This window comes from Protopterus annectens, chromosome 2.part1 (genome assembly GCF_019279795.1).
Source record: "Protopterus annectens isolate FY-2018-M chromosome 2.part1, PAN1.0, whole genome shotgun sequence".
NCBI lineage: Eukaryota > Metazoa > Chordata > Ceratodontiformes > Protopteridae > Protopterus > Protopterus annectens.
Genome location: NC_056729.1, coordinates 993,019,189 through 993,032,829, shown reverse-complemented (window position 1 = coordinate 993,032,829; position 13,641 = coordinate 993,019,189).

Genomic DNA, 13,641 nt, shown 5'->3' with positions numbered 1-13,641 from the left:
TGGTTTAACACATACAAATACCAGATATGTGTGGCCAACTGCTAAACTGAGACATGGCCTAAGTGTGTGAGCATGCCCAGTTCAGGCATATTCCATGGCTTGTTGCCTGACATATGTCTCATTTATCAAAGTGTGCGAGCATGCCCAGTGTGTGCTTTCCATATGTTGAGATCTGCAGTCCACCACATTTGTGGTTGTGTGTGAACTTCAACAATATTTCACATTTATAGTTGTGTGTTGGGAGTCATGTTGTGTACATACTGCCCAACTGCTTTATGTCTGAACCCGACAGAGATTATACTGTGCCTGCAGGGTTTCCATGGGATAGTTTGCATACAGTTGTCAACATCCTTTCATACTGACCATACACTGTAATATTGTATAGTGTACTGGTTCAGTACTTTCAGTGTGGTGGACAGTATCCTGGGTTTCAGTCCTATCACTGCTTTAAATATTCATAGTGAGCACACCAGACTGGTTACGGGCCAGTTGTGCACATATGACCATGCTGCATTTTGTTCGGATATGGACTACTTAAACCAGGCTTGTCCAACATTGGTAGTGTATTCCACAACTTGGGTGGACATTGACAAACACTAGCAATGTGCCCTAGGCCATTTCTACTGCTAGTCAGAGAGTGTGTTTGTCCTTCAACACACATTGTAACTGGATTTTGACATGACATATTTCAAGGTTAGTATACTATGCCTCTGTTTACCCGTGACATAACAGTGATACCCAGGGTAAACCTACCATCTCCCATCCACTCATCATGATTCCTGTTGAGGAGAGTCAATGAGGGACTCTCTGGCTAACCTGTACTGGTAGTTTACTCAAGAGTGGAGTGAGCTTCTGGGTTATGGATGAATCACTACATCATGTCCTATGTATGTCAGTGCTGGGGTTCAGGTCTCTCATGTGCATAGCTCACTGGCATTCAGATTGTACAAGGTGCAGCATGTTCACTGATTCCAGCTTGGACATGGCTTTATACATCAGGCACAGATTGCCTCTGGGCAGGCAGTATGGCACTGTGTGGAGATGCAGTTTGTTTAATCAGGCAACACATGGTATCTGTTTGAGCTCTTTGATCCTCCTGGTGGGGTACTTTTGGGGTCTTTCCAGTTGCTGGAGTTGTCTGCTGAGGTACATCCCACAGGGGCCATTCTACTCAATTGTGAGGCTGATGAAGGATGACTGAAGAGGCACGATGACCTCCCCTGATCTAGATCTGACTACCTTCATGATTAGGTGGGTATATGGCATGTTTCTGTAACCACTACAGCCACATGGTTGTCAAATGCAAGATATCTATCAAATTGTGTCCCCAGGTCTCTTATTACTTCTAAAGTACTTAATGGGTTAACACCTATGTGGTAATGGGTGGGCACTTACTGTTTATCCACAGGGGATGACTATACACTTTTCTGCAATTAGCTTGATGACATGGCTCTGGCACCAGTTGTCTGTTTCTATGTGGCCCTTTTGTAGTATGCTTGTGTCAGCTGGAGGGTCAGTTAAGGTGCCCAGTTTGTAGTCCTCTGCAAACTTGTTCAGACACAGTCCTTCCATGTCGGCCTGTACCTATGGGAAATATATACCATACAAGGGAGGTCCCAGGACTGAGCCTTGTGGGATGCCAGTTGTAGCTGGTTTGTAGTCTGACATGGCTGCAGCATGTCTGACCATGTCAGTTCTGTCCTTGGGCTGGTTTGCAACCCATCTACTGACATAGGGGTTTATATTTAAGCTGGTGAGCTTATCTATAATGAACACATGGGGTATTGTATGGAAGGCTTTTGCAAGGTCCAGATAGGCTGTGTGGACCACATTCCCCTCATCAATGGCCTTGATGACTGTTTCAAATGAGTCAAACATAATTAAGGGGCAGGATCTGCCCTTAAGAAAGCCACACTGGGTAGGGTCCAGTGTCTGTATGTCCCCAATATCTTTATTTCTGAGGTCCATGATGATCCTTTCCGTAGTTTTGCAGACCAAACCTGTCAGGATTCTGGGGTGATAGTTTGCAGTATCCATGCAGGCACCACCTTTGTGGAGAGGGACCACTGTTTCTGTACACTGCTCTTTGGGTACATATCCTGTGGTAAGGCTGAAATTGAGCAGTAGTGTTATTTGGCGTTCCATTCTTCTTGGAGTTCATGTTGGACACAGCCCAGGACACCATCTCGTACCATTGATGCTGTGTGTTTTGCTTTGAAGATGCTGCCTGTTACCTCAGCATCTGCAATGTCAGGGGGCCAGCACTCTGCTGGGATAGATATTTGTCATTTTGGGGGGGGTTTGCACTGAACCTGTCAGGTTGGATGTTGGCAATGTGTGTGGGTTTGGTGTATTGTTTGAAATATTTGATAATTCAGAGCATATCTGTGAATTCCCAACAAGGTTCCTACCATCAGTTAAGACAGCCTTGTGATTATCCTTAGTGTCCTGTACAATTTGTATCTCCATAGGTTCATAGGTTCATACTGGGCTATCTGCCCTAGGGCATTTATCAGCCTAGCCAGAGTGTGTGCGGCTTTCGCCACCCCTTGCTATGTGAATATTATGCCCATTTACGGTTTACTTTACTGTGCCTCTGTCTAGATGTGACACACTGAAGACCCCCGGTGTAAATCTATGATCTCCCATCCACTTGGCAAGATTCCTGCTGAAGAGAGTCAGTGAGGGGCTCTGCCTAACATGGAGTGGGATTCTGTTCCAGAGTGTAGGGAGCCTCTGGGTTATGAATCTGTCCCTCCAGCACATCCTATTTATTTATGTGTTGAGGATGACATCTGTTGCTCTCGCGGCTCTGATGGATTTGGATTTTCTGAGGTGGAGCATGTCCATCAATTCTGCATTGGACATGACCTTGTACATCAGGCATACATCGCCTCTGAGTATGCAGTATGTGACTGCATACAGCTGGTGTGTTGTCAGCCAGTCAGCATATGACAAATGTTTGACACCCTTCATCCTCTTGGTGAGGTACTTTTGAGGACTTTCTAACTGCTGGAAGTGTCGGGTACGGTACATCCCAAATGGGGCATTGTACTCAATTATGGGCCTGATAAGAGAAGAGTATAGGGGCACAATGACCTCTCTTGATGTAGATGTGAATCCTTTCATGATAAGGTGGCCAATATAGGTGGTCTTCCTAGCCACGTTGGCAATGTGAGTGTCGCATGTGGGGTTACTGTCCACTTGTGTCCCTAGGTCCCTGATTACTTCTTCCATACATAATGGATTACCACCTATGTGGTGATTTTTGAGTACATTGTTTGGTATTTGGGGAGACATTCATACTCTCCAGTGTCTTCAGGAAGGCTGAGTGGTGTTCCTGGTTCTGAGAGTGTGGTCTGTAGCATGCTACAAACTGTACAGCAGTTTTGCCTACAGTTAGTTGCACATGGATGATCTCTGATGCTTTGTGCATTGTCAGTAACCTGGACGTGTGGGTATTTTTGCTGAATATGGATACTCCCCCTCCTTTTTGGTTTGGTCCAGGTTTTGGGGCCGAAAAGCATGATATGAGGTATAACCTGGTAGTGCTGGGGTGCTCTCAGGAGCCTTGATGCAGGTTTCCATCACTGCACAGACATTGATGTTCTCCATACTGGGGAGGGCCTCGAGAGCATGCATCTTGTGGTTTAGACTTCTGGCATTGAGCAGCATTACCCTTATGTTTTTTCCACTTATGTTTTCTGGGGAGGTGGGTTTGTCTTTTCAGCCTTGCCTACAAAAGGCACTATGGAGGTGGCAAGAGCCTTAGCCAATATCCAGATGCACAAGGGTGACAGGTGCAAGCCATCCCTGGCAAAGCAGCGTGGCTTGTCAAGCATGACATCCCAAGCAGACACACATTGTATCCCCTTGGAATGACACCAGTAATTGAGCCAATTGTTAAAGCAGATCATTCTGTGTTTGTACTGTGGCATCATTCTTGGTGGGTGTAGGATGCTGCTCAGGGTCAGAGTCATACCAGCCTGGCCTACATAATCGGAGAGCTCCTCTATGTCTCTTTACATGTAGTCCAGGGAGGTACATCTCAGGTCATTCACACCAGCATGGACAATGACTGAGTCATATTTGTACTTGCTTTGGAGTGACCTGCATGATTGTGTTATGTGGCAGATTGTAGCAGCCTACAGGCAGCTTACTGTACCCTTTTCCTTGTTCAGTCACGTGAGTGGGACATCAGTGTGTCTGACTATGGAGTCACCTATTACAAGTGTATCAGGCATGTTGTTTGTCCTTACGGGCTGTGACTGTTTGGCACACTGACTTTGTGTACTATGTGTTGCATGTGCTATGTCTGGGGGTAGTGGTTGCTTGGTTGTCTGCTTTGGAGGCCTCTGTTGATTTGGTAGTTTTTAATTAGAGCCTCCAGGAATGTTTTTGTGTGTTTATGTCTTTGGTTTGCAGTTGTGATAGGTCTATGTGAGTGGGTTTGTGGTGTGTGTGGTTACCTTCTCCTCCTGACTAGTTTAGACAGTACTGAGTTGAGATAGCTCAGCCTCCAGTTTGCAGACGTGCTTGCATCTCTCACATATATTTGTATTTCTTGGGGGGTGGAGGGGGTTGTCGGTGTACATGGGGCAGGTGGAACATTGCCCAAGATTCATAGATTCAACTTGTTGTAGCTGGCCTTAGTGGATTTTATGACTGGCCATATTTTATTGCCATAATACTGATCAGAGATTACCCCATTTTGGGTTTGCTCTATCATGTGGTGACTTCCTCATTCTCTTGCATGGTTTGGTAATGGCTGTGGTCCACCATGCCAGATGCCTGTGTGTATGGTATTGGGCCTTGGTTTTATTTGGGATTGCATAATCCATGCATTCCTGACTATGTTCATAGAATGCATTTATAAAGGGTTCTGAGGTGTGGCCCATATGTTTCACAGGCACAGGGCCTTTAATGTATTCCACATCAGTTTGGGGGTGTGCAACATTTCCTTTACACATGTTTTTCACTGTGGTTTTCTGGCCAGGGACTTTGGTCAGGATGTGAATATCCAGTGTGATTACTCTATGGTCAGATCTTACCAGTGAGGCCATAGAGTACCCATGTTGCCGATTATCACATCCAGTATGCTTATCCCTCTTGTGGGAGTGGTACATTGTTCCTGAGCATTTTGGTTTATGGATTCTAGGAATCTTTGGCCTAGAGTGTTGGAGCTGGGATAATGCTCCCAGTCTATGTTTGAATATTTTCAGCCACCCAATATAATGTTGTTTGGAGAGCTTGATATTTCCATGTGTTCCAACGTAGGCCAAGTGCAGTTCCTGGCATTAGGAGGGTAGTCTGTAGCAGGCTACAAACTGGCAGGTAGTCTTAGCCACTGTTACTTGAGCATGGATAATCCATGCTGCTTCTTGTTGTGGTACCAACATGGGGGTGTGGTTATCTATGACAATTATTGCTACTCACCCTCCTTTTGTAGATTGTTCCATGTTTTGGGGCTGTAAAGCATGGGAATAGGTGTAACCTGGTAGTGTTAGGGTGCTCTTGTGAGGCTTAACTCAGTTTTCTGTTACAGGACAGGTATCAACATTCTCCATGCTGAGGGGAGTTTAGACTGCATGTATCTTGCAGTTTGGACATCTGGAATTGGGTAGCATTACATCTAGGTTATTATCCCTTGTGATACCTATGGAGGTGGATTTGTGTTTTAAGCCTTACCTATTCAAGGCACAGTGGGGGTGACAACAGCCTTTGCTGGTATCTTACAGGCCAGGACTGATAGATGCACGCCATCCCTAGCAGGTGGAGCATCGTGTCTTGCTCAGCATGTCATCCCAGGCTGGCACGCATTGGATCCCCTTTGACTAATGGCAATACTTAAGCCAATTACTGTAATTGATCATCTCGTCTTCATATTGTGGCATCATGCTTGGTGAGGGTAGGATGTTAGTCAGGGTCATCATGTTTGCATATACTACATGGTGTTACATTGCTTAACACATGGCAATCATGCCTCAGGTGGTGGTGCAGGGTTGTCTATGTTGGATGCACATACTACACTCCCTGAATATGTTTGATAGCAGGTTGTGTCAACTTAGGCATCCCTTTTACTATATGTGTGAGTCAGAGAGCGGTATCATTTCCTGGGTTCTTACAGAGCCAGTGTATGTGCTATGCATTGCCACTTTGCCAAGACCAAGGCATACTGGGCACGCCTCCTGCTGCCTACTGGGGCAGGCTCAGGTTGTTCCTCCTCCAAATCACGCTCTGCCTGTGATTCGCTTGGCAATGGTGGGGGGCTGTTTGGCCCAGCCCTATACTGGTCCTGCTGTAGCTGTTTTCACAGAATCATATTATGTAGCATAGCACATACCATGACGATTTGGGTACATGTAGTTGGTGAGTACTGCAAGGCTCCACCAGATGTGTCCAGGCACCGGAACCATGACTTGAGCAGCCCAAACACACGCTCGATTAAATTTCGTGTTTGTGCGTGTGCCTCATTATGGCGTTCTTGTTCAGGTGTGTGTGCGTTTCTGATGGGTGTCATCAGCCACGGCTCCAGTGCATAGCCAGCACCCCCCACTAAATGACCATGTGGGATGTCCCCATTGGCAAATGTCTGGTACAGCTGCATCAAATGCCAGATATGGGACTCATGGTAGCTTCCAGGGCAGCCAGCACACACATTCATTATTATGCCCTGGGCATCACACACGACCTGGCAGTTGATGGAGGGGAAGCCCTTGTGGTTAATGTAGGCCCTACCCCGCTCACTGGCTGGTGCTTTGATGTGTATATGCATGCAGTCTATTGCACCCACTACCTCAGGGTATTCCGCTATTTGCTGGAAGAGACGCATATTGCTGGCCAATACCTCACGGGAATTGGGGAAATATACATGCTCACCGACATGTGCTGACATGGCATCCAGGAACTGGTGCAGTACCCTGGATGCTGATGCCTGTGATATCTCCATCATATCACCAGTTGGTCTCTGGAAGGTACCTGTTGCTAGTATTCTTAGGCCAACACATACCTTGGTTTCCACTGGGATGGGTTCCCCTCTGTTGGTTCTGTGTGTGAGGCGTGGCCTGCACAGCTCAACAATTTGCTGCAGGAGGTCTCTGTCCACTCTATAGTGCTCCACTATCTCCAGCTCATGTAACCCCTGGTAGGTGATCCTGGGCCTGTACACTCTTCTCTGTCTCCTCACTGTGGGTTGTCTGGCAGCATTTACATGGTCACCACCCTCAGCAAGTTGCATATGTCTCCTTATAACAGCTATGGCAGCCACTAGCATTTTTGGTCTGAGTGAAGCTTTTTCAGTTTTCACTTCTAGTAGCTTACTCCTCTGTTGCAGTGTCTCTTGAGAGAAACATTCTGCACTGTTGTTTGCAGAGTTTTAAGTGCTGGGCTGGGCTGGGCTACTGTTCTGCCTGTGTAATTGCCTGCTTCTGATTGTTTTCACCTGCTAGCTCTGCCAGTAATTTCTGCTAGCTTCCTACTATTTCCCATGCTTCCTTTTTCCTTTCTGTTTCCTCAGGGGGGGAGCAACGCGCATACCAGCAAAAATACGCTCACAGCGGCTAACACGCACGCACACATGCTTAGACGGACTAGAATCTGCTTATTCGGGTTACAACACGCGCACACCATCGCAAACAAGCTTACAGGTGTTTAAACAGGCTCCTACATGCGAATTCTGCCTTAAACGCGCGCACTCACACTTACACGCACTTACTCGTGCCTACCAGTGTGCACACATGCGCATGCACGCCCTGCAAGAAACTTTGGTGTTATCCACAGTGTACACCTTCCATTTCTTGGCTTTCCCATGCCTACATGTTGACACTCCCCTTTCCATGATGTGTGACTGACAGCTTTAACATGCCATTGTGCTCCAATGAGCTGAATTCCTTTCATACATTCCCCCCTGTGATGTCACCTATCTCCTACTCTGTTACTCCCCCTTATCCTACTCCTACACTGCATGGATTGTGCTCATTTTCTATGTAACAGTGCGATTCACTATCCTACCACTCATTTACATAGGATTACCTACTAATGCTTAGTTACATGTCTTACACTCCGCTTCCCCCCTTAGCAAGCCCTACTCGGTGGCCATGTTGTTTTACCCTGCTATTCCCTTCGATTGTATACTCATGCTTTGCATAAACCCACATTTGTGGGTTTAATATTTTATTTTTGTTTTTATAGCGCAGCCCGTTTGCGTGATGCTGCGCTCGTTTTAAACATCGGCGCGATCCGGAAAAAAAATTATTTTTATTTCATGTTTGCATCAGGGTATGTTGCCAGTGGCCACATGTTTGGCCATTGGCATGCTGCCTGCGACATTTGCAACCTTTATTTGAAGCTGACAAGGCTCCATTGTGTTATTTGCAGAACGGTACTCAGTTATCAACTGAGTACATTTCTGCAGATAACACGGCTCTTACACGGGCAGGTTTCTGCTTCCTGGATTGCAAAATTACCTCATTTGCATGCCTTTCAGCTGCCAGTGAGGTAATTAGAATATCCACGCCCTGCCCGTGTAAGAGCCATTTTAGGTGCTCTCTTACACGCACATTCAGGCTGTTCCTGGATCGCGATGGCTGCATGGCGTCTTACACTACTCTTAGACTCCGTGCAAGCCATCGTGAATCCTGCCCATTCTTTGTCAAAACTATATCTAGTAAATGGCATATATTCCCTATCTATCCCACTTGTATGTCTGTTTCCTCATTTAGGAAACTATGGATTGCCTCTATCCCATATTCATTGGGTATAACCGTAAGGAGGGAATATATGTCTAGTGTAGCAAAAATAAAATTTACATTATTTTCAGATATATGCCAGTTCTTTAATTTCTGTAAAATTCATTGATATCTTTTAAATAGCTATTACATAAAGGCAGATGTTTACTTAAACTTTCCTGAAGGTACACCGATATTGGTTCTGTAATCCACCCCGATCCTGATACTATTGGTCTCATTCGGGGGGGGGTGTTAATGATTTGTGCAGTTTCGGTATACCATATATAATCGGTATTTTTGGACATGACACAGTGAAAAAATTAAACAATTCTATTGATAAACCATTATTAAATTGCATATCATAAATAGCCATATTATACTCACTAAAAAAGTAAAATTCCATGATTGGAGGAACTCCGTGGTCAGCCTCAGTAAGAAGCTGAGATCCCTCATGAAATCCTCCAAAGCTAGTTACGAAAACAAAATCACCACTGATTCTAAAGACAACCACAAAGCATTCTATAGCTATGTCAAGAATGTCAGTGGCAACACTCGGTTCTGCTATGAGTTACAGCACAATGACACTAAATATACAGAACCAACTGATATTGCCAACATCCTGGCAGATAGGTTCAGTGCTAACTTTACCCCTCTCTCATCCCCTAAAGGGCCCATCTCTATACTGGAAGAATGCAAAGTACCTGTAATCATGGCTGCACAGGTAAAAAGCAAACTCTCCAAAGCCAAGAACACAGCATCCATGGGACCTGACAACATCCCAGGCTGCGTTCTACATGAACTACAGAACAAACTGGCACCCCACCTAAGTACCATGTTCAATCATAGCCTCACCTCAGGCTTTGTGCCCACTGAATGGTGCACAGCAACGGTTATCCCACTCCACAAAGGGGGAGCCACCACGGACCCTGGGAACTACTGTCCCATTAGCCTGACGAGCCTGGTCTGCAAGGCTATGGAGTGTATCATCATGGAACTTATAAACAATGACATTGGTAATCTCCAAACTCTGGACCCTACCCATTTCAGATTTGTAAGAGGCAGATCATGTCTCCTAAACCTGATAGACTTCTTTGAAGCTGTCACCAAAGCTGTAGATGATGGTAAGGTGGTTCACACAGCCTATCTAGATCTCGCCAAGGCTTTTGACACCATCCCCCACTCTGGAATTATAGACAATCTCACTAAACTAGGTATAAATCCCGGTGTCACAAGATGGTTTGCCGACTGGCTCACTGACTGAACCCACACTGTGAAAGTAGCAGACTCTAAATCCAACTCAGACCAGTGACAAGTGGAGTACCACAGGGTTCAGTCCTAGGTCCTCTTATGTTTGGTATCTACTTCTCTGAAGTACAGGCTAACACATTAGGTCTTTGGCTAACAAAGTTTGCAGATGACTGCAAACTAGGAGCCATAATCAATTCTCCTAACGTTGTGGACATCCTACAAAAGGGCCTCACTGAGACAGATGCCTGGTGTCAAAGCCATGGCCTCAAGCTCAATGCCAAAAAGTGTATTGTCATCCCTTTTGAAAAAACTCTGTACCCATGAATTACCACATAGGCAGTAGCCTACTTAACACTGAAAGTGTGATAAGAGACCGTGGGACACAGGTGGACAGTAGTCTGTCCTTTGATAATCACATTGCCACAGTAGTCAGGAAATCCTTCTACATGGCACACCTCATCACAAAAGGTTTCTCATCCAGGAAAAAAAAGGTCATTGTTCCCCTCTACTCAGCACTCATTAGACCCATTATAGAGTACAATGCCCCTTTTGGTATGTACATCACAAGACATCTACAACAACTGGAAAGGCCACAGAAATACCTCATAAAGAGGATTACTGGCCTCAAACAGATGCCCATCGCAGACTGTCTCAAAAAACTTCAGCTTTACTCTGTCGCATATCGCCTACTCAGAGGTGATCTCTGCCTAACATACAAAGCTATGTCAAACCCAGAGCTGTTGGACATGCTCCACGTAAAGAAATCCCAATCGGTCTGAGCTACACGCTCTAGGGACCTAAACCTTGTCACCACAATAAACAGAACATGCTGGAGAGATAGATTCCTGTCTCAGTGACTTCCCACACTCTGGAACAAACTACCTGTCTATATCAAACAAAGCTCCTCATTAGCACTCTTCAAGAAAAATCTTGATGGTTGGATGGGAGATAGGAAATTCACCCCGGGGATCACTTCTGTGTCTTTGCTTGACAGGGGCACAGGAAAATAATTTTCTTGGGTGGCAAAAGCCAGGGTACCATTTGGCTAGGTTTATATGGGCCCTAGGGCCAAATGCACATTGTATGAAAAAATTGGAAAAGAAATACTATGACTTGACAAGTCAAGAGATTAGCGGATTACAGCAATTAATGATGAATGATGAAATAGTGATTAAGCAGGCCGATAAAGGGAGAACAATAGTTCTAATGGATAAAGAAGATTATGTAAATGTTATGTATACATTTTTGCAAAATGAAAAAACTTTTAGAAAAATTACTTTTCAAGAGATAAAGGTGTGTATTAGTGAGTATAATATGGCTATTTATGAAATGCAATTTAATAATGGTTTATCTATAGAATTGTTTAATTTTTTCACTGTGTCATGTCCAAAAATACTGATTATATATGGTATACCGAAACTGCACAAATCATTTACACCCCCCCAATGAGGCCAATAGTATTAGGAAGGGGGTGGATTACAGAACCAATATCGGTGTACCTTCAGGAAGGTTTAAGTAAATATCTGCCTTTATGTAATAGCTATTTAAAAGATAGCAATGACTTTTTACAGAAATTAAAGAACTGGCATATATCTGAAAATAATGTAAATTTTATTTTTGCTACACTAGACGTAGATTCCCTCTTTACGGTTATACCCAATGAATATGGGATAGAGGCAATCCATAGTTTCCTAAATGAGGAAACAGACATACAATCGGGAGAGATAGAGAATATATGCCATTTACTAGATATAGTTTTTGACAAAGAATGTGTTTCTGTTTGATGAGGAACCATATTTACAGATAGCAGATGTAGCCATGGCTACAGCAGTGGCCAACACTTATGCTAACTTAGTACTGCATCAGTGGGAGAAGAACATCATGTTTAGTGCAGGATATGAGGGGAAAGAGAATATACTATATTATGGCAGATATGTAGATGATTGTTTTTTGGTGTGGAAAGGGACTGAGGACACATTGAGAAGCTTTGTACAATATTTCGAGAGTACTACTTCCTTTTTCCGGTTTAAAATAGTTTGTTCACCAAAAAAGATATCTTTCTTGGATGTGACTATAGAAAGAAAGGGTGAAAATACTGAGACCAGTGTACATAAAAAAGAAGTACAAGTTAGTAGATATGTACATAACAACAGTATGCATCCACCGCATATATTTAAAGGAATAATAAAATCCCAAATGTTAAGGGTGAATAGCTGGAATACTGATGATGGGGTTTGCGAAGAACAATTAAATGACATGGCAACTGAATTTTTAGAAAGGGGTTACTCATATAGAATGGTTAACCAATATGTAAAAGAAGCTTTAGAAGCTAGAAAAGTTAATAATATGGTGGCATTTAATATTAGGCAATAAAGCGCACCACTGAATATACATAAAGCAGAAGTAATAAGATATTTGACAACTTATAATTTAAGAACTGAGCAGGTAAAGAAGGTAATAGAAAAGAACTGTGGCATTTTGATGGCTATGCCAGAAATATGCCAGATATTGGAAAATAGGCCTTTATTTGCATATAAAAATGCTCAAAATCTGAAGTTCAAACTATGCTATAAGGATTTTCCAAAACAGAATAAAGGAAGGCAAAATAATTTTAAAATGAGTACCTACCCCTGTATAAATTGTACTTGCTGTGATTATATTTTTAAAAATGACACTACTTCATTTATTCATCCAATAGCTAAAGAAAATTTTGTATTTAAATGTATGGCAACATGTAATACAGAAAATATTGTTTACTTGGCAACCTGTACACTGTGCTCATGTTTTTATGTTGGTAAAAGCAGCAGGAAATTTAAAGATCGCATTATAGAGCATAAGTCAAATACACGTAGGAGAATGGAAAGTAATGCTTTAAGTAAGCATGTAATGGAAAATGGAAGTGCCCATAGCTTTAAATTCAGAGTAATAGACGTAGTACATAAGTAGATTAGGGGTGGGGACTTAAACAATGTTCTAGAGACTAGAGGGTATAGTTGGATAATTAGGCTGAGAGCTGATATGAAACCAGGACCGAATAATGCATTAACTATTAAACCAATACTGGTTAAAAAACAGAAAAAAATAAGATGAGGAATGATTTTATGAATTTTTATATATTTTATATATTTTTATACATAGAAACAATTTTAAAATAATTAAATGCTTATTGTAATTATTTTTATGTTTATAGGCTGGGTGTTATCATGTGACTGTTTAATTGACTATTTAAGGTTCTAGAATTTAGTATAGGTATTCTAACACTGATGAAGGATTTGTAATCCGAAAGCTTTGCTGTCTTATTAAAGTATCTGGCATTTGTTTGGAGTTGTATTTATTGGATTCGTGCATTTGGCTACAGTTTCAGCTTTATCACTGTCTTGACCTTATTTTCTTGTAATTTCTACTTTACCTCAGGATGCCCATAACCACCAAGCTGGTAAAGGAGACTCTGCTGGTTTCTGAAAGGTGCCTGTAGCTAAGATTCTAAGTGCAACACATACCTTTGTCTTCACTGGGATGGGTTCCCCTTGATTTGCCCTGGTTCTGAGTTGGGGATAACAGAGGTTGCAGAGTTCCTGTAGTGTGTGCCTATCCTCCCATTAATGCTCTACGATTTCCATGTCATGTAGATTGTGATATGTTAAGCAGGGTCTGACAACTCTTCTTC